General features: G+C 39.7%; 1 protein-coding gene across 16 annotated transcripts in view; it reads left to right on the top strand.

Moving 5' to 3' along the window:
- Window positions 1-1,623: 1,623 nt before the first annotated feature.
- Window positions 1,624-22,181, top strand: part of LOC135495171 (muscleblind-like protein 2a) — a 111,403-nt gene continuing 90,845 nt past the window's right edge. For 13 of the 16 annotated variants that reach the window (XM_064783644.1, XM_064783637.1, XM_064783635.1 and 10 more), the window contains exon 1: window positions 16,953-17,154. The gene's annotated coding sequence lies outside the window, so the exon portion shown is untranslated. Of the gene's footprint in view, window positions 1,767-2,204; window positions 2,470-13,872; window positions 14,074-16,952; window positions 17,155-22,181 lie in introns of those variants that run through there. The other 3 variants (XM_064783632.1, XM_064783631.1, XM_064783633.1) reach the window with 3 other exon arrangements.

Here is a 22,181-nt window from a genome sequence, read left to right as displayed (position 1 = left end):
GACGATAGGAAAAGATTGGTTATGAAAAGAAGAAAAAGCCTGTCAAAGTTATTGTGATAATTTTGAGAGGGACGTGTCCAGTCTAGACTTTATGGAAATATTGATATTATGGATTATTTCAGCAGTGTATGACTGGTCATACACTGCTGATTATTTCAATATTCTTTGAGGTCAAATGTATCAATATGTGAGGACAAATACAGTGAGGGCAATAGATGCCTTGGCTGGCGTTTTGGCGGACAACGTCAGGAAAGTAAATGGAGTTGTATCACTTGTGAGATCTGGTCCGCCATTCCACCAGACGTCACAAGAAAAATGGCTGTGTTGAGTTTTCAGACCCTGCCAGGACTACTGCTTGTGGGTGGGCATCAAAGGGTGCATGGGACACCTTTTTGTATGGCCTGAGAACACTGGTATTCGAATGGTCCAGTCAGTCAATCATGATCTTGAAATTAACCTGAATGTCTTGTATAATTTGGCTATCATAATTAGATTTGCAGGGTGTATCTGACGATAACCCTACAGCTTCCTGCTGCTGGTAAAATATGATATGTCGCTCACCTGATAGTGTCGTTGTAAGAAGAAAATGCTGTGGAGTTTTGTCTATCAGTGGCTTTGTGGATTTGCAGGCCCTTAGCTAGCATTTGCCTGTTTTCAAACATTATCATGTCAAAAACACATTAATTTTGTGATGCCTGTGGGAGTTTTTCCCCTCCCCCACACCCCTCTATCCCAGCCTTACATGTAACATACTAAAGTTGTTCACCTCCCTTTTAAATATCAGCAGTTCCTCTGTCTGGTGTCCTTCGGTACATCTTGACTCGGCCTCCAAAATCATCTTCATTTCAAAGAGAGTATAGGGAAACGCACTGAAATCTGTACCCCTGCCTTCAAATATTGCCAGTTTCTCTGTCTAGTGTCCTTGGGTACAGTATTGACTCAGCCTCCAGAACCGTCTGTCTGAGGTTTTACTCATTGGTCAGTCATATCAGGTTCTGCTTACCGATGAGGTAAAGTATATATTGATATATGCCGGTGATTCATTGGGACAATGTCGCAGTAATTATAAGGTTGTCATCATTATTTGGTGACTAAATCATCATTAAACCACAAAGGAGATGGATATATCTTAATTTTATTACCTAGTGAAAGAGATTAAGCTTGGTCATATTGATGTATGAGGAGACCTTATGCCCCCTCTAATACTTTCATGTCCCAAAACGGTGTTTTCTTCAAAGTTTTCCTTAGAAGAGAATTCGTATCAGTATAAAGGAGGAAGGACAAGAATGCAAATGAAGCAGTTTCAATGAGCAGGTCACGGTGCCTTTAATTGGGACACTGTGCCTTTAAGGAGTAGGGTGATACTTCTTTCCTTTGTAGCATAATGTCTGGGGAATCGAACTCTTTTCGAAACACTGTCTTTGAAATATCTGGGTCAATAAATTCTTTGATATCCAATATAGAGCAAAACATTAAAAATGTCACCTAAATACTTAGGTCATTGCGAGACATGTCTTTGTCACTGTTCACCACAGCGCCAAAGGCTCCCCTCAATCACCTCAACGACAGTGTCCCCAATATTGGCCATAGACTATTATCCAATAGAATCAGGACTAAATATATCACATGACGTAGTGTCTAGCGCTTCACCGGGGATATCCACTTGTTCTCGAGTTACTGAAAACGTACACATCGGCGAACGGTAAATTTGCGCATTTGTGGATATCTCCAGAATGGTTTAAAATCGCTCGAAGGATTTCTTAAATGTAAGTTAGATTTTCTGTAACTGTTGTTGGATTTTTTTTCTCATTTTGTTGCATAGTATTTTATATTTTGGCCTCGAGATCTAGGGCTAACTCTGTATATATTGAGTTCTTTAGAAATGGGGTACCACATGGGTTGTTACATATCAATGTATTACAGATTTTGAAATGCAATGTAGACCAGTTGTATTGATGCAAAATTATTGTATATAAAAAAATTTACAAGACATTGTTGGAGCAATTTGCAAATATTGAGTCGACCGCTAGAATGAGTTTTCGTGGGCGACTTGAAAAAAACAGAGGCGTTGATCTACGTTTTGAGCAAATAATGACATAAACTCTCCCAGACTTAAAAACAAAATTCAAAATATAACTTTTTTCCAAACAATCTATCATTGCAAAATTCCTGTCAAAATGCTCATTGCAAGTTTTGTGGAAAATCAATAGTTTGAAAAAGTCCACATTGAGAAATCTTATGATCAGTATTCCTCTCACATATAACCTGTCTGGCCTGGCCTGAGAGTTTCTCGAGTCGACCAATATGTGTCTCTGTAAAACCGTTACTCTACCGTCTGCACTAGTGTTTGCTTCAATGTGCTTCTTGCTTCGGTTAGGATTGTGTGACCGCGCTTAAAGGCTTCAGGAGCAAAAACTGCTTCGGCTTTGTGTGACTATTCTCACTGCTGTCTTTGTATTCTTTGTCAAGGTAAGAAAAATCATCACTTTTACATTTGTCATCTCCTGGTTTTTGAATTTTATTCTGTTGATCATATGAGTATCCACTTGAGTCATATATTGCATATGGAAGACAATGATGATGACTAGAGGAGCCTGTAGGCCTATAATATCATACTCAGTTTCTGAATCGAGAAATTGAAAAAAAATTCTTTGGGTTTGTGTAATAACAGTGACAGCTGTGTTTGCATGTATGTATTTGGTCAAAATAGGAAAAAATATCTTTTTCATCCTTTACAAATGTAGATAAGTTTAGATCATTTTGTGTTATGCATGTTATAATTATAATATCATTGGCTTGAGTCACAGATGAAACATAAGGTTGATGTCAAAAGAGCCTAGAATCTTGCAACTATCATGCTATAATATGTATAATATAACTCAGCTTGTGTTATTCAAACTTGATGTTTTTCAATTCCTTTTTCCGTTTTCCAATAACTCTCTTTGTTCAATGATCAACATTTGCCAAGTAAAACATGTCGAAGAATCATGTAGTGGCCCAGCTCTGACAAAGTTTGGCTTCTCAGCCGAAAACCAAGACATTTTTTTTTCATAACAACCAAGTTTCTTGACATGGGATTGAATCTTTAAGATGATAAAACACAAAATGCCTGGGACTGTACTGCTCAAAGGTTTGGAAAAGGTATTTGATTCACTTGACCGGAACTTTGTCAATAGGACACTGAAATACTTTAATTTTGCGGAAAATATAAGAAAATGGATAACTGTTTTTTATAAAAATATCCACTCCTGTATGATAAATAATGGACAATGCTCAGGTAGATTAACATTAGAAAGAGAAGTTTTTCTTGACCTGCTTTGAGAAAAAGCTATTTTTCATTATTATACTTCTTGAGACGTTTGAGAAAATCGGCTTCAGTTTTGTTCTTCTCAACCTACTCAACAAAAATCTCTCTCAGTTTTCCAATTTGGCAGCATTTTTCATTTTGCATCGACACAATACGCCAGCAGCGCATATGGCGCCAGTCACTACTATTTGATTTAATATTTCAGCGAATAAGATGCAAATTTTATGCGATACCTTTTAGTGGAAGTTTATCATTCAGCCGTTAATGGTAATTATATTCCTGTTTGATGGGCTTTTAATTTGATTGTATATTTTGGAACCATATTGTTAGCTTTCCTGTTGCAGGTGGTAACTGTTGACAGTATGCATGATGTGCAGTGCTGCCATTTTAGACGGTTAAGTTGTGACCAAGGGCAGAAAAATGATGACATTGCGTGTTGATTGGAAAAAGAAGAACTTTTGTATTATGCTATGTCTTCAGAATTCTTTTTTTTGTAAAACTCTTCCCTGTTGTGTTCATATCCAATCTTTGCATCGAAAGTTTCCCAACGCAGACGGTCAAAAAGACTTTTTCGAGCGAGCACAGTGCGTGGTAAATACCAATCAATGGAGGTTCTGCAGATTCCTTTGTTGGTTTGTTGGAGTCTTGGTCCGTAAAACTGATATTTTCAGTCCCATCCTTTCATTTTAGCATGTATAAGGATGCTGTGGTACTAAATCCTATATTTGAGTTCAATCTTTTCTTGTAGATGCCAAAATGGCCGATTTTATCATCGGTATCGCAAGATCAGGGCGCATAACTCCTGTGTGACTCACAGTTCCCGCCAAATACCAGACACAAAGACAAACTTTTTAATATTTTTAATTTTTCACTGCAAGTGTTGATGTTCTAGAAAACTTGCTCTATATCTCATTGAATACTCCTTGTACTTTGTTCAGATATTTTTGCGTATGAATGACCAATATTGCGTCAACATCATGGAGACTGAAGCTTTCTGCCGATGAACTGCTGTGCATATGGTGTACTTTGATGCAGCGTTTTCAGGCTAACTCTTAGCGCAATCTTTCCGACTTCAAAACTTTGGTGTAAAAGTCCTGAAAATGAAAAAAGCGTGTACTTTTACAAAAAGAAACACATTTTTTTCAGAAAACCTGCAATTTTATTCAAAGATGCAACCAGTTCAAATATTATTTTGATATCGCCATGAAGACCTTAAAGAAGAAAACTTTGTTGTAGTTGATGAACTAAAGGCACAAGCTGGTCCCTTTTGATGTGCTGATTTTGACTGCAGAAAGTTACTATTATCATCAGGGATTGTGGTGCTAAAGTCACATTATCAAACCTATATCCCTGTTTTCAAGTTTGGCGATGATCCTCGCGGGGACAAGAATAAATCGAGCCTCCTTTGGATGACTCATCAAAAATACATATACATATAGATATAATGATATACCACATTAAACAATTGTGTCCATGTTTTGACTGTCCAAACATACCCGACCCGATTGTGAAAAGGCACTGAGTCTGTTGAGTGTTTCTATGATGTTGTTATGTGGGATATTGGCCCATTTCTTCAAAGAGCAAATAACACTTGAAAAAAACTAAAGCTGAGAATACTTAGCATGTAGGCCTTTGTTGGAGAGACTGCATGTTAGGTTGAAGACACTGATAAAGCACCTCACTCAGATGGAATGTTGGCTGGAAAAAAGAAAAGTTTTGGACTATGCCCTGCACAAAATAAAAGGTGTCTTAAAATGCGATGACAAACTGCTTGAGGAACTTAGTCTCAATCTAAGAGTACACCATTACTAAATCAGCATTTGGGCGTTGATCCAACATGTCCAAGGGGTTTTTGCTCTAGGATTCACTTCTTCCCTACTTTGTGAGAAATATTGGAAATTTGCAAAAAACAAATTGACCTTAACTGTGGCTGTGTAGCACCTGGGTGCCAGCGGGTTTTTTCTACCCTGGATACACCCCTGTATTTATATCTATGTCTTGTAATTAGTCATTCAAAACTATTATAAGGGAGAGGTACATTGGACAAAGTGTCTTGCCTTGAGGAAAAAGTCAACACTTTAATGTATAGGTAATTGGACTCCTGATTGAGGTGGGGGCATTCTTGGCACTCTGCATAAGAAAATTTGCCACGAGGCCAACACAACATCTCTAAAAGGCAGACAGTTCAAATTTACATATCTCGTGATATTTGCACATTTTCCTCGAACATGATCACACAAATGACATTTCGGATATTACCCCCGGGGATTTTTTATGCTATAGATATTGTATTGGAGATGTGGCAGAAATTGAAATCACTGCGTACATTTCATTAGGAATTTAATTGGAGTCCGCTATATTGCTCTATCTCAGGCGACCTGTTCTGTCCAATGGCAAGAACTGCTGCAGTCAGCAAACTTAGAATATCATTACTGAAGGAATACATTGAAAATAGAAAAATTGCATAGGGCTTGAATTCCAGGCGTTTTGCAACCCTACATGTTAATGTGAGCTCATTTCGTTAGCCTGGGGGACAACTCTTTCCCCTTCTAGCACCAAACTGGGGACTCAAGCTGTTCATTTTGTTCACACAGCCACTCTTGATCATCAGATTTAAACAATAATTATATTAAATTCATTTCTTCAAAGCAGCGGGTTAGACAACCAACATAACATGATGCATACTAAAGTGCCGGTGACCTCATGAGGTGAGGCACATCGCCTCAAAATCCAGGCAAGAACCGTGAATTTCATGTAGTCACCATGGTTACGGAGGTATTCAAAGCTTTTTCTAGATTCTTCCAGGTAGATGCCGCTTTTTACAAAAACCCAGTGTTGACATACGCACCATCATGCCAGTAACCGATCCAACCGATTTTTCTCTGTTTTTTGCTGGAGATCCTTTTGTAATGTGCCATTTGAAGCAGTATAACATGATTGACTACTGTTGGCTAAGATTGGCTTACCGCTCCCAGTAAGTTTGTCTTATTAGTTTGAGAAAAATGGAAGGAAAACCTCTAATGTTGGTAAGGTGGGTGTTGTAGCCTGTAGCAGGTTACCTACAAAGGTCAAAGTGACCAGTACACCACACATGTACATGTATGTTGCGATGGATACTTCTCTATCACCTAAGCTCACTGATACATCATGTCATTGTGCAACCCTTCTGGTCTTTCTTAGAGCATCTGGTTTTGTTCCCTGTTCACTTGACATTCTCATCCAATTTAGCCAGTCACATTATACTTGACTAACCTCTATGACACGAACTGGCTACTCACACAGACATATGTATTGATGACTAATACCTATTCCAGGGACCCTTAAAAAAAGGTAGGGTCATTTTTAAGATGTCAGCTGTACAAATGACTAATATAATATGATTTGTTGGTGCAATACTTTTGGTACCTTCTGTATGTCCTACAAAATTGTACTACACACTAAGAAAATAATTAAAAATGGTCTTGTCCACATGTTGTGTCTGTCGTCATGGTAACAGTATCAGCCAAGACTGTGGAATCTGGTGACACCCTCTGCTCCATCTGGTTAATTATCATTATCACTGTGATTCAAATTACATTATGTGCCAATCTCCAGCATAATTTGAAGAAAATTATGTGCGGCGAATATTCAAGTTTGTTAACGATGTTTGTGATATTGCATACGAAAGTGTCATTATACTGTATAGTTCTCGACGGGGTGCTGTCTGTGTCTGTAATAAAGAGGGTGTCTTGCTAACATAAGAGTCCGCTATAACGGGCGGTTTCATCAAAGTATTATCAAAATATACCATTACCGTGGAACCCTGGTAACACGACCACTCATGGGAACGAGGTTGAATGTTTGCGTTACCATGTTGGTCGCGATAGTGAAGTTAAACATTCTGAGACAAAATGCATGATTTGGTTTTCCCGCCAAAATTGTTGAACTTATTCATGAGTTCAAAATTCTGAAAAATTTTCAAAGCCAAGAGATTTTTGGGACTGATGATGTTGGTCATTTTGAGCAGAAAACAAGTGAAAACAATTTTTGGACTTAGACATTTTTTCCAGGTTCGGCCGTATGGGTTAGCAGGAAAAAAAGGTCAAAATTCTGAAAATTTTTCAATTTTCAAATTTCCAAAGCAAGTCATGATACTGTGGTTTGTTGTTCAGGACGTTGGTCCTGTGCCTATAGCATACTGACACCTGGATAATTATTCACGGGTTTGTCACATCCACGCTTATTTGTAAAGCCAAGTCTGAATGGAATTGACAATAAAGGACGTCCTGGGCTCTGATTTGTTCTCTGCTGGCCCCAGATGGCATGGTGTATGTACGCCCAGGGTCCCTGCTGGGCGCACCATCAGACCAGTTGGGTACACCAGACACAATCCATGTTTTTGCTACCTATGCGGAACAATCACGTCTTTCTCCTTAGATTATTTCAGATGGGCGGCCTCCAAAGATCCAAAACCAACTTTATCCTGACACGTTGGCCCAATTTTTCAAACAGGGCAATTTTAGCTGCTGAATAAGTTTTCACATGAAGAAAAAAAGTTTGATAATAAATGCTGATTTAAAAAATATTTCCATTTGGTTTGAGTGCGAGTAATTTTGATATCTTTCTTGGTTGTTTGAGCAAGTTTACTCCAGAGATTACCTTGGAGGGTGTGGTGTTTATTTCTCGGCTTCTATTTCTCTACGGCAAAAGCAGTTGATGACTTTGAGTTTAAATCAATTTACCATGTCACTGTATAAACTTTATCAATCCAGAGAATAGTCAAAATATTGACCAATGGATCAAAGGTTTAGAAATCAGACATACCCTTTACCTCAGTCCCAACTCAGGTGTTATTTCACTCCATCGTTGCGAAAAAATTACAATTTCCTTCCGACCAAGAGCCACCAGGAACTCAATCCTGATCAAATATTAGTACAAGCGAGCTCTAATTTCACAAATAAAACGATGAGAAGTGAAATTTTTTCACCATCACCTCGGAACAATGGGACCCGCAGACAGCTCATTGAGTATGCTCGTCGATATGGGAAAAATCATGATATGGGAAAAATCATAACACACGCTGACAAAGGTTTCACGCCTGATCAGGCAGACCTGGTGTCCTCTCCACGTAATGGAAACATGACAGGGTTCTAGTCTGAACCAGTCAGTGGCGGATATATTACAATCAAACGGATGACAGGACATTGTCAGTGTCGGGGATGGCAGCCAATGATGTGGAAAGATGACTTCTTCCTCTTTAGATTGCTGATCAGTTCTTGTTTTTGGGAAATTTGTGTAACCAATGGGCCTGTTGGAACATAGGGACCTAAATTTATTTCAGTGGTTTCCCTTTGAAATATATTTGCATATTAAGAACAGCTTTATGTATATGAAATGAAATTGATAGTGGAAATGGAAACCATGGCTGAAACTGCAAAAAAGTTATAGAAAAGTCTCAAAAGAATCATAGCATTTTTTGGAAAGGAGTGAAAAAATTTGCTATTGCCCAGCATCATCTATGTTTTAGGTGGTGCAGATAAACATATATAACAAGTGAGTGGAAGTACTGAAACGGATCAGTTCTAAGTCCACATGATTCAGGGGTTAGCCAAGGGGGAAATTTATCCGTCTAGCCTCCACCAGACTGGATCATTGAACTAGCTGAAAGTTCAGAGCCATCGAGGTTTAGAGACTACCCCTTTGATGGAATCGATTTGTCGCTACTCCCGTCTAAGTCTTTCAACTCAGTCAACCGAAGGGGGCAAATATATATATAGACGTCTGGGATATTTTGCTTGGGGTCCTAAATATGTAATATGCAGTTTCCTTGCCATAGTTCACAGATATTAAGATCAGTCCTTATTCAACTCGGCTTGATAAATGCATAATATTGACACAGGCAAGCCAGGGGCTTATTGACCATATGTTGAGTTCCCTTGTCTTGGATAATGGTCAATCTCTAAAGACAGTGCTGAGATTAAATGGCAAATGCAATTCAAAAACTTCCCTTGATTCCCAGATTGGAGAAGGCAGGGAGCAGCTCATACCTATGGAATAATGAGAATTATCACTATCAAACTGCGAGGTTAACCAAGGTTGCTTAACCTCTGGCCCTCTCCTAACACGTGCCACTTTCCCATGTCTCAGCGATACCGCCTTAGCTCCCATGACACAAGCACTCTTAGAGAACTTGTCTAGACATTGCAGCCAATATGATTCAAATGCTACTTCCGTTTCTCAGAAACACCGCACTGCATATTTGACTTGATTGGTACGGCGCTTGAAGAAGGTTGTCAATATAAGATGCTGCCTTTAATAGCAAGACATACACCACATGCACTAGCTAGATTGGCTATCAAAAGGCTGGAGGGTTTTGTCTTTGGTGAGCTCTTGATGCTTTTCCAGCCATTGCTGTTCAGGTAGTATAATGCAATGGCTATGTGGGGTGCAGAATTATTTCTGCCTTTTCGATGGTCATGATGTTCTTCAGCCCTCCACTAGCTCTATTCTGGCCAATTCTTCAGCTCTTGACTGGCTCAATTCTGGTCTGTTCTTCAGCCTAAATCTAGCTCTAATCTGATCTGTTCTTCAGCCCTGGACTGACTCAATTCTGACCTGTTCTTTGGCTCTCCACTGGCCCATTTTAGACTGTTCTTTGGCTCTCCACTGGCCCATTTTGGACTGTTCTTTGGCTCTCCACTGGCCCATTTTGGACTGTTCTTTGGCTCTCCACTGGCCCATTTTGGACTGTTCTTCGGCTCTCCACTGGCCCATTTTGGACTGTTCTTTGGTTCTCCACTGGCCCATTTTGGACTGTTCTTTGGCTCTCCACTGGCCCATTTTGGACTGTTCTTTGGCTCTCCACTGGCCCATTTTGGACTGTTCTTTGGTTCTCCACTCGCCCAATCCTGGCCTGTTCGCACCCGTTCTTTGGTTTTGTTCTTTACTTCTGCATTGGTCAATCTCTGGTGAGTTCTTTGGTTTTTGATTGGGTTGGTTCATCTTCATTGACCCAATTTATGCCAATTCATACACCTGTTGGTTACTGTTCCATCCACTCATAGAAAATGATGCTCAAATGTGGTGACAGTAGGGAATGTTTGAGGTCTAAACAACTGCAATATCCTGCTTGATGGTTTGTACAAATATAAACCATGGTCAGTGGACGAGGCGAGAATTGCTATTACATGTATTATCACCTCGGAGGGGTTTCTCACTCAGTAAACATTATGATAGAATGATAAACTGAAAATCACAGGTAAAAGACCAATTTTCGTAAAAAGATATTTCAGTTCTGTTTTTTCTCTCTCGTCTTTGTTTGACATTGTATGATGTTTTTCCGAATAACAGATAAAGTGTTGGCTATCAAAAATGAAGTTATCTGTAGTAGTGCTCGAGAAAACCATGCTTGTTGCTTTGTTTGAATCACCCACTGCCTCAAATGATTCCCCTGATTAGCTGCTTTTGTGAATAGTGATATACCTCCAGAATGCTAAACCAGTTTGAGTTGGTAAATTATGGAGATATCCTTTTAACCAGATGGTCAAAAGCATCCTCTCACAGCAGATGGTCAAAAGGCCTGCAGGGGAGGATGGTTGGAAGCCAACTTATTAGGATGAAAGTTTTTAATTCCCTTTGCCTCTTTGACTTAAATAAAATTATTCCAGGGACTGAGGGTCAATGGTCTATTAATTTTCCAACATGGAAATGAGGCAAAACCTATATAGAAACAAGATCCAGACAAAGCTATTAGATTTTTATTTGCAGGTACATTAGTTTATCGTTTTTATGGTCAAATAATGGTCCAACCAGATTGAATACCGTTCCAACATTTGCTCTTGATAAATACACATCGCTATAATCAAAAGTGGCCAATTTATTTTTCATAAAAGTTACATTAACGTTATTTGGATACATAAATCTGAGGTCTAAGTGGGAGCAACTGTCTGATATGTGTACTTATGTGATGTAACTGATGTTTTAACTTATGTTTTAACTGATGAATGCCATGATTTGTATGCTTTGAAAAGACGCTTTGTTAGAAACTCCTGTCTGGTACGTCGGGTTTTGGTCTATTCCAGAGGTCTTGAGGACCAGCATCTTGCTATCATTTCCTTTTACAATTTGACCAGGCCTACATACTTTGGTATAGTATCTCTAGATAAAATAAAACGTACTTCATCATGTGCTTGTGATGATCTCTCGAAAATGAAACTGAATTACATATGCACGTGATTCACTTCCTCTAACCCCGGGTAATTGACGAGGCATTTCCCAGTTACTTTTTCAATAGCCGGTAATGGTGTTTATATTGTCAAGGATATAATGGACTTCCTTTTGACTTAATGTTGTCATTTCTCGTCTTAATGCTGGGATCATTATCGTCATTATCATTAACGGGAGAGATGATCGGGGGCGCAGTGGTATGAGCACCGGGCTCATAATCAGGAGGACATGGGGGAGTACGACTGTTCCTTCTCTGTGTCCTTCAGCACGACACCTACTGTGTATTGTTTGTCCTTCCAATGAGACATAACACCAAGGTTTCTTGTGCCAGGACAAACAAAAAACGCATCCAACTTCACACTTTAGACCGGTACTGTCCTAAAGCATTTCCGTAGACCTCAGATGAGCTGCTCGTCAGGACTGCAACATCAGCCTTTCTGACCAGTACCCATTTACACTTTGGTGGGGTAAGGCATGGAGGACAAGGAGACCTATCTCTAGGCAACAGTGGGGATCGAAGCAGGAACTTCATGACTGCTGATCAGAAAACAGAATGAGTACACCACTTCGCCTTGAGATGGACTTCTCTCCTTGGCTGATGGGAAGTCACATGGCCATAAACCCAATTGGGTCCAAACTGTAGTGGCACCCCAAAAGGCTCATACTTCCTGCTACTGCTTGGGGAATAATGCCTCCAGGCCAGTGCAAGTGTGGAGAGAAAATTATCATCAAATTATGTTCCAAGACTTGTTGATGAGATCTTTGCTAAAGCTGGCATTTAAATTGAGGAAATTGGCAGGAAGTTTCTTTGACATTGTTTGAGGAAATAGAGAGTGGCTGCAGCTGGGTGTCAAATAGGCGCAGGATGGCGATATTATTGTTGACGGAGGGAGTAGCCTAACCCATAATGATTTCTTTGAGAGTAAAGTGACAGTCTTCCTGAAGTAGGTTTGGTGTCTATGAACGTTCCTCAAATGTTTTTGTATTCTTATTTTCTGATGTAGTTGGGTCTTTCATTTGGAGAGTGGCTTTTAGAATGATCATCTTGCATTCGAAATATCTCCATCATGTGTGTTTCGGTGAAGGCTGCACATTGCCTTAAGAATGAGGTCAGGACATTCCACAAATCGTCCTCCATGCTGATTCTGTGTGCAGCCTTGTACAAATAGATGCAGAAATGTGGCACAGTGCATGGGTTGTCAAAACCTTCTTCTGATGAAATTTCATCAAGATCAGAAATGTGTTCGAATCTGTAGTCTATTTGAATATCCAGGTCATCATAAATAGCTCTTTATCAGTTTCCAAATTGATATAAGATAACCATTTGTGCCAATAGGGGCATTTCTAAAAATGATGAATACACTGTGGTGAAGCATTCATCCTGTATCCCCTTTTGATCTGACCTGGCTGAGGTGAGGAGCATGCTTCATTTTGCAGCAAGTGATGTCTCAGATTTTAATGGTTAGCGGGAATATGACACAAGGTCAGGATGGATTCTCCTGAATCTGAAGGGGTTAATGATAGTTTGACTGTGTAATGGTATAACTTTCACCTAACTGGGGCACATTGACTTCATCTGATTGGGCCATTAGGCTGTCACCTTCTAAAAAGTGTGTACATTTGTATACATGTAATCTAAGTTAATTTTGGCAAGCTTGAATTGAGATGGACTAGAGTTTGATTTCAGTGGAGTTGACTGCTTTTGCCTGAAGAAAACCTCTGATATGTGCTCAGGCAGTTACAAAAACCTTATGTGAAACTAATAGTACACATGTTAGTATACATGCATGCTGCATCTCATTCTGAACAGTAGATCACCTTCACTTTATTTTCCATATATCATGTGAGCTCAATAATTATGATAATGAGAGGATGTTATTGCGTAGAATTGCATAAAGTGGAGAGGAAATGATTTATTAACTGATGTGAATGGTGCTTAATGGCAAACAAAGCCAATTTTTGTGCTAAGTGGCCTCCTGTTTGATCCACTAACTCAACTGAGCAGAAATGTGAAAGCAAGTCGCTTTCTATGTGGCCTACTCCCTCCTTTGGTGACAGAACCTGTCCTCAGCATTGAAGGGTTAACAAGACCATCAAAAGTCGTCAATCTCAACCAAATAAAAGCTATCATTTTCATTATCAAGTGGACAATTCAATCCAGTGTCCCCTTCCTCCTGTTACACCATTGGTGATAACCCTCTGTCATCATTGCCAAATTTAGCCTGACTGGCGGTCAACCACTCAGGTGAAAAGGTCAAATCACAGGGTCAGCTATCAATTTACATACAATAGGATACTGTGCACTGACCAGTCTACATGCATGAGGACAGTGAAGTAGATGGTTCTGTGTCGTGGAGGTTTAGTAGATGTGACTGCTACGATATCTAGAGGTCCCAAAGAGAATAGGGGTCTTACTATTATCAAATTGCTACCATTGTATCAGAGTTCGATTTGCCTCAAGTTTGCTAACTGGAGACGTTAGATAACTTCCAGTCAAGGGGAGGGCTCATCTCCTGGCCAGCTCTTGGCTCCGGCTGGCCCTATATGCAACAAGTGATTTGGTAAGTTTTCCCTTTGATGTTCTGACGTTTCATTACTAAAATATATGCCTCAAGTGTAATGCTTTTTGCAGTTTTTTACAGAGCTGTTATGCCACTTGCTCAGTGCAGTGATGGCTCAGCTCAGACATGGACCAAATTCTAGTTGGGGCAAGGTGTTTTCTCTTTCCTGCTCATTGCCATCCTTGGCTCTGGGATTGCAACGCTCTGTGATGTGATGCCCTATATATCTTCAGATGTCAACTTTAATGCCAAAAACCACTAGAGTTACTGCAGAAAAATTGCATTTACTTAAAAAGACCTGATAAGTGGATTTAGTGGCTTTTGCTTCTGAAATCTTCATATGTTGTTGCCTATTAAAATGCATCAGAATTGTTGCTTACTACAACCAACGCTGTCATTGAAATATATCTGTCTCTTATATTTTGAATTTAAAGTCATACTACAGTGGTCTATAAATCTTCCTTATCATTTTGAATTAACTTAATCAAGATCCCCAGATTTGGGCCACGAACTTGTAAACAAGATAGCTGGTCAATGGACTGGCCGGAGATGGCCTAGTCACTCTTAATTGACGGCATTGCCTGACCAGGCCAAGATGTCTTGGATTTGTCATCAGAAGATAACTTTCAAATTGAAGTGAGTCAGTCTCCAGAACATGCTTGTGCCGGTGTCAATTGTTTACACTTGATTCAAACAAGGACAGAAGGCAACAGACCAGTTCTTCTACTGAACTCAGTCGAACTTTAATAATAGTATTTTGGCAGCGAGGGAGCTAAGATAGACAGGGGTTGTATCACTTCCCAGGCTCGCACTTTGAGGATTGACCATAGGCACCACCATTTTTGCTAGAACTTGAAATTAATTAGAACTATTTCAAAATGAAGTGAATGCCGTTCCATGGGAACATGGGAACATGGGAAGGAGTCTGTTCTTTGTTTACCAGAGAACGGTATCTGAGGTTTTGAATGGGCATTTACTCCATTTGGAGGCATTTTTTAGTCACTTCAGGTTTTCAAATTATGGACGAAATTATGTTCAAAGTTATGGTCAACCCTTAAAATGAGAGGGAAAACACAGGTTTCTTCAGAATAGCTTCAGCCCGCATTGGCAACAGGGACATTTTATCTTGTAGTCTCACTCCAGCCACAATCCACTAAACTGGATATTACTGCTATAACAATCAACAGCACTTCTGATGTGCGACACCCAGGACATCAGCAGGTTTATCAAATCTTGTAAATAAATGATGAGGCTGTGTTTTATCTCATTTGATATGCCAGGTTACTAACGTATCCCGTGATGCCAAGGTCATTTAGTCACATTTGATCGAATAAATGAGACAGCCGTTCTTGGAGGGGTCATTTGAAGTGTCAGGTCTTCGATGGAATATCTTTTCAAGGGAATGTCCATATTGGGATGTTCATGTATTACCCCAAACAATGCCAAACTGCCAACCAGGATGTCAGTATTTGAAAAAACAGTCCAGGCCTATCCAGACATGTCGTATTTGACTGAACGAATGAAAGAACTTTTTTGAGAGGGGTCAACTTGAGTGTCTAGTCATGGAACACTAGGGTTTTGAAGGAAAGTTGTACCTCAGAGTGTGTGGCAAGATGACAAATAAAACTTGTGGAGGCCCTGTGGAAACCTTTTGAAAGTTATTGATATGTTTTCGATATTGGAAAGGGATAACCGTCATCATATTGCATCACAAAGTGAATTGCAATGATTAACTGTGTAATGAAATGCAATGCAATGTCATGAGTTGTGGTTTAAATTGAAAATAAGTTCCTCTCTTTTTTACTAAAAAAGTCAAAAATCAGACATTGTTAAATTGGACATTGAAAAAAGTTACTGTTACCACTTGTTCTATGAAGTGAGTTCCGGTACCGAAATTTGAAAGTTTTGAAACTCAAAAATATCCCAAGTCATCATAAAAATTAGTGGTATTCAGTTACTGTCTGCAACAGCTTTTGTAACTTTGAACATCGGACGCACCTTGATAAAAAAGTCATAAACATGATAAAGGACATTGCAATTGGGTGTCGCCACTTGCTCGGACTTTTCAGTTATATTTAGAATGTTTCCAAAATGTAAACAATTTTTTCCCGAAGTCATAAAGTAGTTAATTTTCCATGGTCTAGATACTCATTGTGGTGTTCCAATGTGCCTGTCATCAGAGGCGGCTCTCTGAAAACTTGAATGACACAATAACCCTCAGTCAAATTGAAATCTTTGTGTAGCATAACTTAACATAAAAATCATTCTCTATGTTCCCATTTTTTGGACTTGGCAGTGGAATTATGAAAAAAGGGCAATATAACAAAAGGATCCCAATAATCTCAAAAGGTTTGTCAGTAACACTGACATTAACTTAACTAGTCATTGTCTTCCCTAAACCGCCCTAGTGTAGCCATCGGGCCAAAAGTGATAAGTGTACATTAAATATTCACATCATCTCCTTTTCGGTGGCCTCCAGTCCTGTTGTGGATTATTTCATAACCTATCAGTTGTTTCAGACTGAATGACTTGCATGTCTTTCTTAGCTTTAGTCCCTTTGAAAAAATTAGTTTTCTTTGAAGAAAAATATAGTTAGCTTGGTTGAAATAAAAGTTTCTGGTAAATCATTTCTCATAAATCATTCGACTCTGTAGTCAAATTCTGTTGCTTCCCAACATGAAACTAAAACCATTCAAACTTTCTGTAGTGTCATCAGTGAAATGTAAAAGGTTTAAACCACACTAAGGCAGTTAAAACTTAAATGCTTTCCAAGTGTTCACCTATCGTGGTCCCCCAAACCTAGACTAACCTAGATTCTAACTAGGACACTATCAATATCGGCTAGCTCCGCAACTATCGTCAGGTCACATGACCCAGGACATGTGCAGAGCTGAACATTCCTATTCGAGTGAGAGAAGAACATCGTTTGAAATGGGTCTATTCTTAGGTATTGTTGTGTAAGCCCAAACTGACGAAATAGGAATCAGATTCTGATATTTATAGCGCTATTGGAGTTTGTGATAGCTTGGGAAATTAAATCTTTACCATCGTTTAACACCATCAGAATGGGAGTATAGTAAGGTATGTACATTTTTATCTATTTGTATATACAATGTATACACGTATCACCGGTCCAGAGAGTGGTAGTGAGTAACTATGAGTTGCACATCCCGGATTCTGCAGGTTTAAAAATCTCATCGGTGCTTTATGGATTCTGAACAAAAACTACACTCATCCCTCCGCTATTTTTAGACAGCGACGTAGAGAAAATCTTTGTTTGCCAAGCCATATTGAAAATTTCGATCAATGCCCAATGCAGATGTACGGTCTGTTGTGTGCAACCAACAATACAACTCTCATGTACATGCAAAATCTCGAAATTGCGCCAATTCAGGATAACCCCATTTTCAATTCAGGACATGCTCAGTGGCACATAATGTCTGATATTCAACAACGTTGTATTTGATTCTATAAGTTTGCATGTTATGTGCATAGATATAGTGCGTCTTGGAATATGTGAATTTAAGCAGAATAGGAGCAAGCAATTCTCAAAGAATTGTCCGTGCCTTTGTGTAGTGAGTATACCTGTGTCTCATTAAGCCTCTATTTATTGTACGATGCGTTATCTCTCGTGCGATGACCTTCCTGTATTGTCATTGTCACAGATGTGAGAATTATAAGAGGCGTCTATTAAGTTATGATCAAATGATCCGATGCGGGTTGGGTTTGCTTGAAGAGGCCCCCATATACCTCGAAATTCATTTAATTTCACGGTGACAACTGTTGTCCGGTTTTGACTGGTCTGTTTCTTTGCTTGTACATTGTATGTTTGACAAAAAATGTCTGTTTACATTGGCGTAGCCAGAGTTTCAAGGGGGTACTTTTGCAAAAGTAACAAGGATTTTCAAGATAGTTTTCAAAGGTGTACTTAGCAATTTTTTTCTTTTTGCCTGTAGCATGTTGGTTTAGTCTGGTTGTATCTCAGTCCAGGTGTTTGGTTGGGAACACGGAGCACTTTTAAAAATATTTATTTGTAAATGTTATCCTCAAATATCCATTTTGATTATTTATTGCCATGTTGGGATTGTGAGTTCACGTTAAATATTGCCGACATGGTTGGAAATTTCAAAACATGATAAGAAAATAATGGTGAGCCCTGAAGCTTTCTTTTCCATTTCCCTGCTATCCAACCAAAGACCAAGTTCTGCATGGATGGATTTGCACGTGTGAAAGTGGGATGTTTTTCCCCATGACAGATGATACCATGGAGGAGATAGTTCCAGACTGCCGTAATACCTGTATGTTCCTCGCATGTTAGACTCTCACAAATAGCTATGAGCTGACAACATTCCTGCAAAGATAGCCCACTTGTATGCCTACGCCATGTTTACCTCGGGACTTGTAGGTAAAGCTACTTTATGTCCATCAAATTGCTAGCAATTCGCCCTTTGGTCTTTGGTTCCCCTTTCGTCCAAATCCAAAGGCTACGATTGTCCATGTTGGCTTTGCACAGGTGCCCCAGACATTGACCACAAAGGCTAGGCGAAAACCAACTCTTAACAACATGGGACAACTTTCGATGACGGATCTGTCTTTGTCTTATTGGCAAGTTCAAGCAGAGCTCCTACAATCTATCAAAGTGTGTTTTTCACTGGTCGCGGCAACAAAGAGAAGTCACTCACAGTGTCCCCAGTGTTCTGTTCAACAATGTAGATTTCTTCAATTAAAAGTGCTGATTACGATTGTGACTGTGGTGGAGCCAGCACAACCTCTGAATCTGGAAGGAGTATTGCCTCTGTAACCAGCTCTATGGGAAAAAAGCAAGAGATCCAAAGAACAACTGACTTTATCATCAGCGAATGAAAAAGTAACCGGGATTGGATTACACTTTGCAAGAGGCCAGGTCTCCACTACATCGCTGTCTGCCTGTCAGAAGTCCTCAGCATGACTTCTGAATCCAACTTTACCAGTCAAAGCCACCTATGATGTTGATTATGGGTGAAAATAATTTCAGCAGCATGCAATTCTGAACTCATTCAACTGGGATTTCAACTGACAACATGCAATTTTAACTCACTCCCACTAAACAGCACTCCAGTAGCTCTTACTGTTTCTACCTGAACTCCCAGCTGCGCTCTTCACCTCTGAGCGAATCCTTTCTCAGCATGCTGAAAAGTAGATCACGGATGGCATAAAAAGTTTGCTAGCAGCTTGGCGGCATTCCTTTACCTCCACCGGTGCAGAAATGTTGGAATGCTAGCATTTCTTTCCAGTCTAGTTAGGCGGATTGGCTAATACATTATTACACAAGTTTACAAGGATATATAATATGTCTCCTGTCAACTTTGGGTGGCGTCAAGCTTTGTAATTAAGCTCGAGCAGAGGAAGGATTCTTGTTGAAATCTTGGCTTTGCATTCAGTTCACATTTGCAGTCATGAATACTGAGGTGCAGTCTGTCTTGTGTAACTTGAGGTAGTAAGAAAGGGAATACATGATGGTGTTTTCACTTCAAGAATCCGTACCTTTCGTGTCTCTCACTTTTTGCTCACGAAGAATGTTCGAATGTACACAGACCCATGGGGTACACAACCCAGAGATTGAACAAGTGTGCTGATAAGTCAAACACCACCATTCTGAACATCTGTTCTATTCGATCTTGTTGATATCATGCCTCTTTCCTGCCTAAACACCCCTGGGACAAAAATATTGCAGTCCGTTTTCCTTTGAGTAGAAATCAGTGATTCGTGTTCAGTCTTAACTGCCTGGCTGTGGAAATTTTTCAGCATCTCTGGCCTGGAAACCTGTTCCCTCAAGAATTTCAAGTAGCAAGGGTAATTCTGATCTGGCTCTGGCATTTTCAGCCACAGTCCATCTTCCCTCAAGCAATGCAAGCAGCAACTGAAGTCCTGATCTGGCTGTGGTATCTTCAGCCATGGGCCCTCTTCCCTCAAGCAATTAAAGCAGCAACCAAAGTCCTGACCTGGCTGTGGTATCTTCAGCCATGGGCCGTCTTCCCTCAAGCAATTAAAGCAGCAACCAAAGTCCTGATCTGGCTGTGGTATCTTCAGCCATGGGCCCTCTTCCCTCAAGCATTTCAAGCAAGAACCAAAGTCCTGATCTGGCTGTGGTATCTTAAGCCATGGGCCCTCTTCCCTCGAGCAATTCAAGCAGCAACCAAAGTCCTGATCTGGCTTCGGCATCTTCAGCCATGGGCCTTCTTTCTTCAAGCAATTCAAGCAGCATCCAAAGTCCTGATCTGGCTTCGGCATCTTCAGCCATGGGCCCTCTTCCCTCAAACAATTCAAGCAGCACTCATAGTCTTGGTACTGAGCATTTTTCATATTTTGCATCTTTCCCCGATTCTTTTCAAAAGCAACTCCTAAGACCCAACTAAAATACAACCATCTCTGATGATAGCCAGGTTGATAGCCTATGGAATTGCGTAAGTGGAATGTTGAATCTTGATGCACAAAGAATCTATGTTCTAGAAAGTGTCTAGTTGTCCTACCCTAGATTTTTTTAGAGACCAATGTGAAAAAGCACCCCTTGGAAAAAAGATTTGCATGCAGTGTGATTCTCAAGCTTTTGTTAAGATGGCTAAACGTCATAGCAATGTTTCGATCACTGAAGAATTTGTCATGAACAGTCGACCAAGCACAACATTCCCCTCTAGAGACTGTAACCATGGATATTTCATATTTTTTCAAAAAATCTGAGTGATTTTCCGTAAGCTGGGTCTGCATCGTGCAGTCGTCAGAAAATTAGAAATTGGTTCATGCCAAGTTGGTAAATTGTTGGATAACATAAGGGGTGCAGTGCAGCAGATTATTGGTGTCTGTGATAAAGTAATTTTGGAATCAACTTGAAGATAGAGCAGAAAACAGCAATTTCAGTGTACTTCGCATGAAATAATCTATAAACTTGCTGTAGGTGTGTTTTTGAGGCCCCTACATCACTACATCGCTACTATAAAGCTGAAAAGACATCATGTGTCTTGGTCTTCTGAAGGTTCTTTTATATTTGAGATTGTTTCTATAGGGTTTTCAGTGGATCGGTAAATATGTCCATATGTTTCATGTGAGGTGTCCTTCGGGACCTCAGAGGGTACCATATTTCTCTCCAAAAGTATTTGTCATAGTGTCATTCACCTTATATTCAGTCAGCCTGTAAAAACAGCCTTGTCATAGTGTTATTCACCTTATATTTCGATTTTTAAAAAGTCGCTGCTATTTTCACTAAAATGAAAGCCGTATTCAGTCAGCCTGTAGAGAGAGTCTCGTAAATGATAGATGAAACAAGGGGGGAGATACTGATACGTTTTCTTTTGTGAAGTACCAGTGGGTCAGAGTGTCCTTTGCAAGTGCAGTTCTCCTGTAACATATTGTGTATCCATTGGCGTACCTTCCGCCAGATATTTCTGTAGCACTTGACACGTCTCATTATAAATTCCATCATCGATTTCCATTATATTTCTATTTGTAAAGCACCTAGGCCTATAGCAATGCAGGCCTATGTACATTTCCAACTTATCACATCATATGAGGTTAAGTTGATCAAAATCAGCTAATGGAAATATATGGAGTACATTTCTGATGGGGCAGTGATGAGGTTACCAAAATATCCAACAGCTGCAACATCAACATTTTTCAAATTCATCCACTGGGTTGTCAGTTCTGTTGTATACCGGATGTATTACAAAAGCCAAATGGCAGTCGTCTCTGGTCGTTCAGCCCGCTTTCTCCTGTTTTGTGAGAGAAAACTGGGCTTTGTTGAGTCTGATGAAACATTGAGTCATAATAATCACAAAGATCTTGAATTCAAAAAGCAGGTTATTGGTCAGTGGATGCCTTAACTTGACTCTAGGCCTATAAATATGATGAATATGAAAATATGAATATCAGTGGGCCAAATATCAACATAATCTTGATTAATGTACACAGTCTGGAATTTGATTAGCCCGAATGATTGGGTCAGATCCTGCTTCATATTGCCATTGGGGCAGGGGTCACTACTAATTCGGCTAGAGGTGATTGCTTATGTTCCTTATCATTATGACGGTTCCTGAAGCCTTCACATTGTGAATGATCATCATATCGAATGCTGATTC

This window comes from Lineus longissimus, chromosome 10 (genome assembly GCF_910592395.1).
Source record: "Lineus longissimus chromosome 10, tnLinLong1.2, whole genome shotgun sequence".
In the NCBI taxonomy this organism is placed as follows: Eukaryota; Metazoa; Nemertea; class Pilidiophora; order Heteronemertea; family Lineidae; genus Lineus; species Lineus longissimus.
The sequence above is the reverse complement of the archived record's forward strand: the minus strand, read 5'-3'. Positions and strand labels throughout refer to the sequence as shown.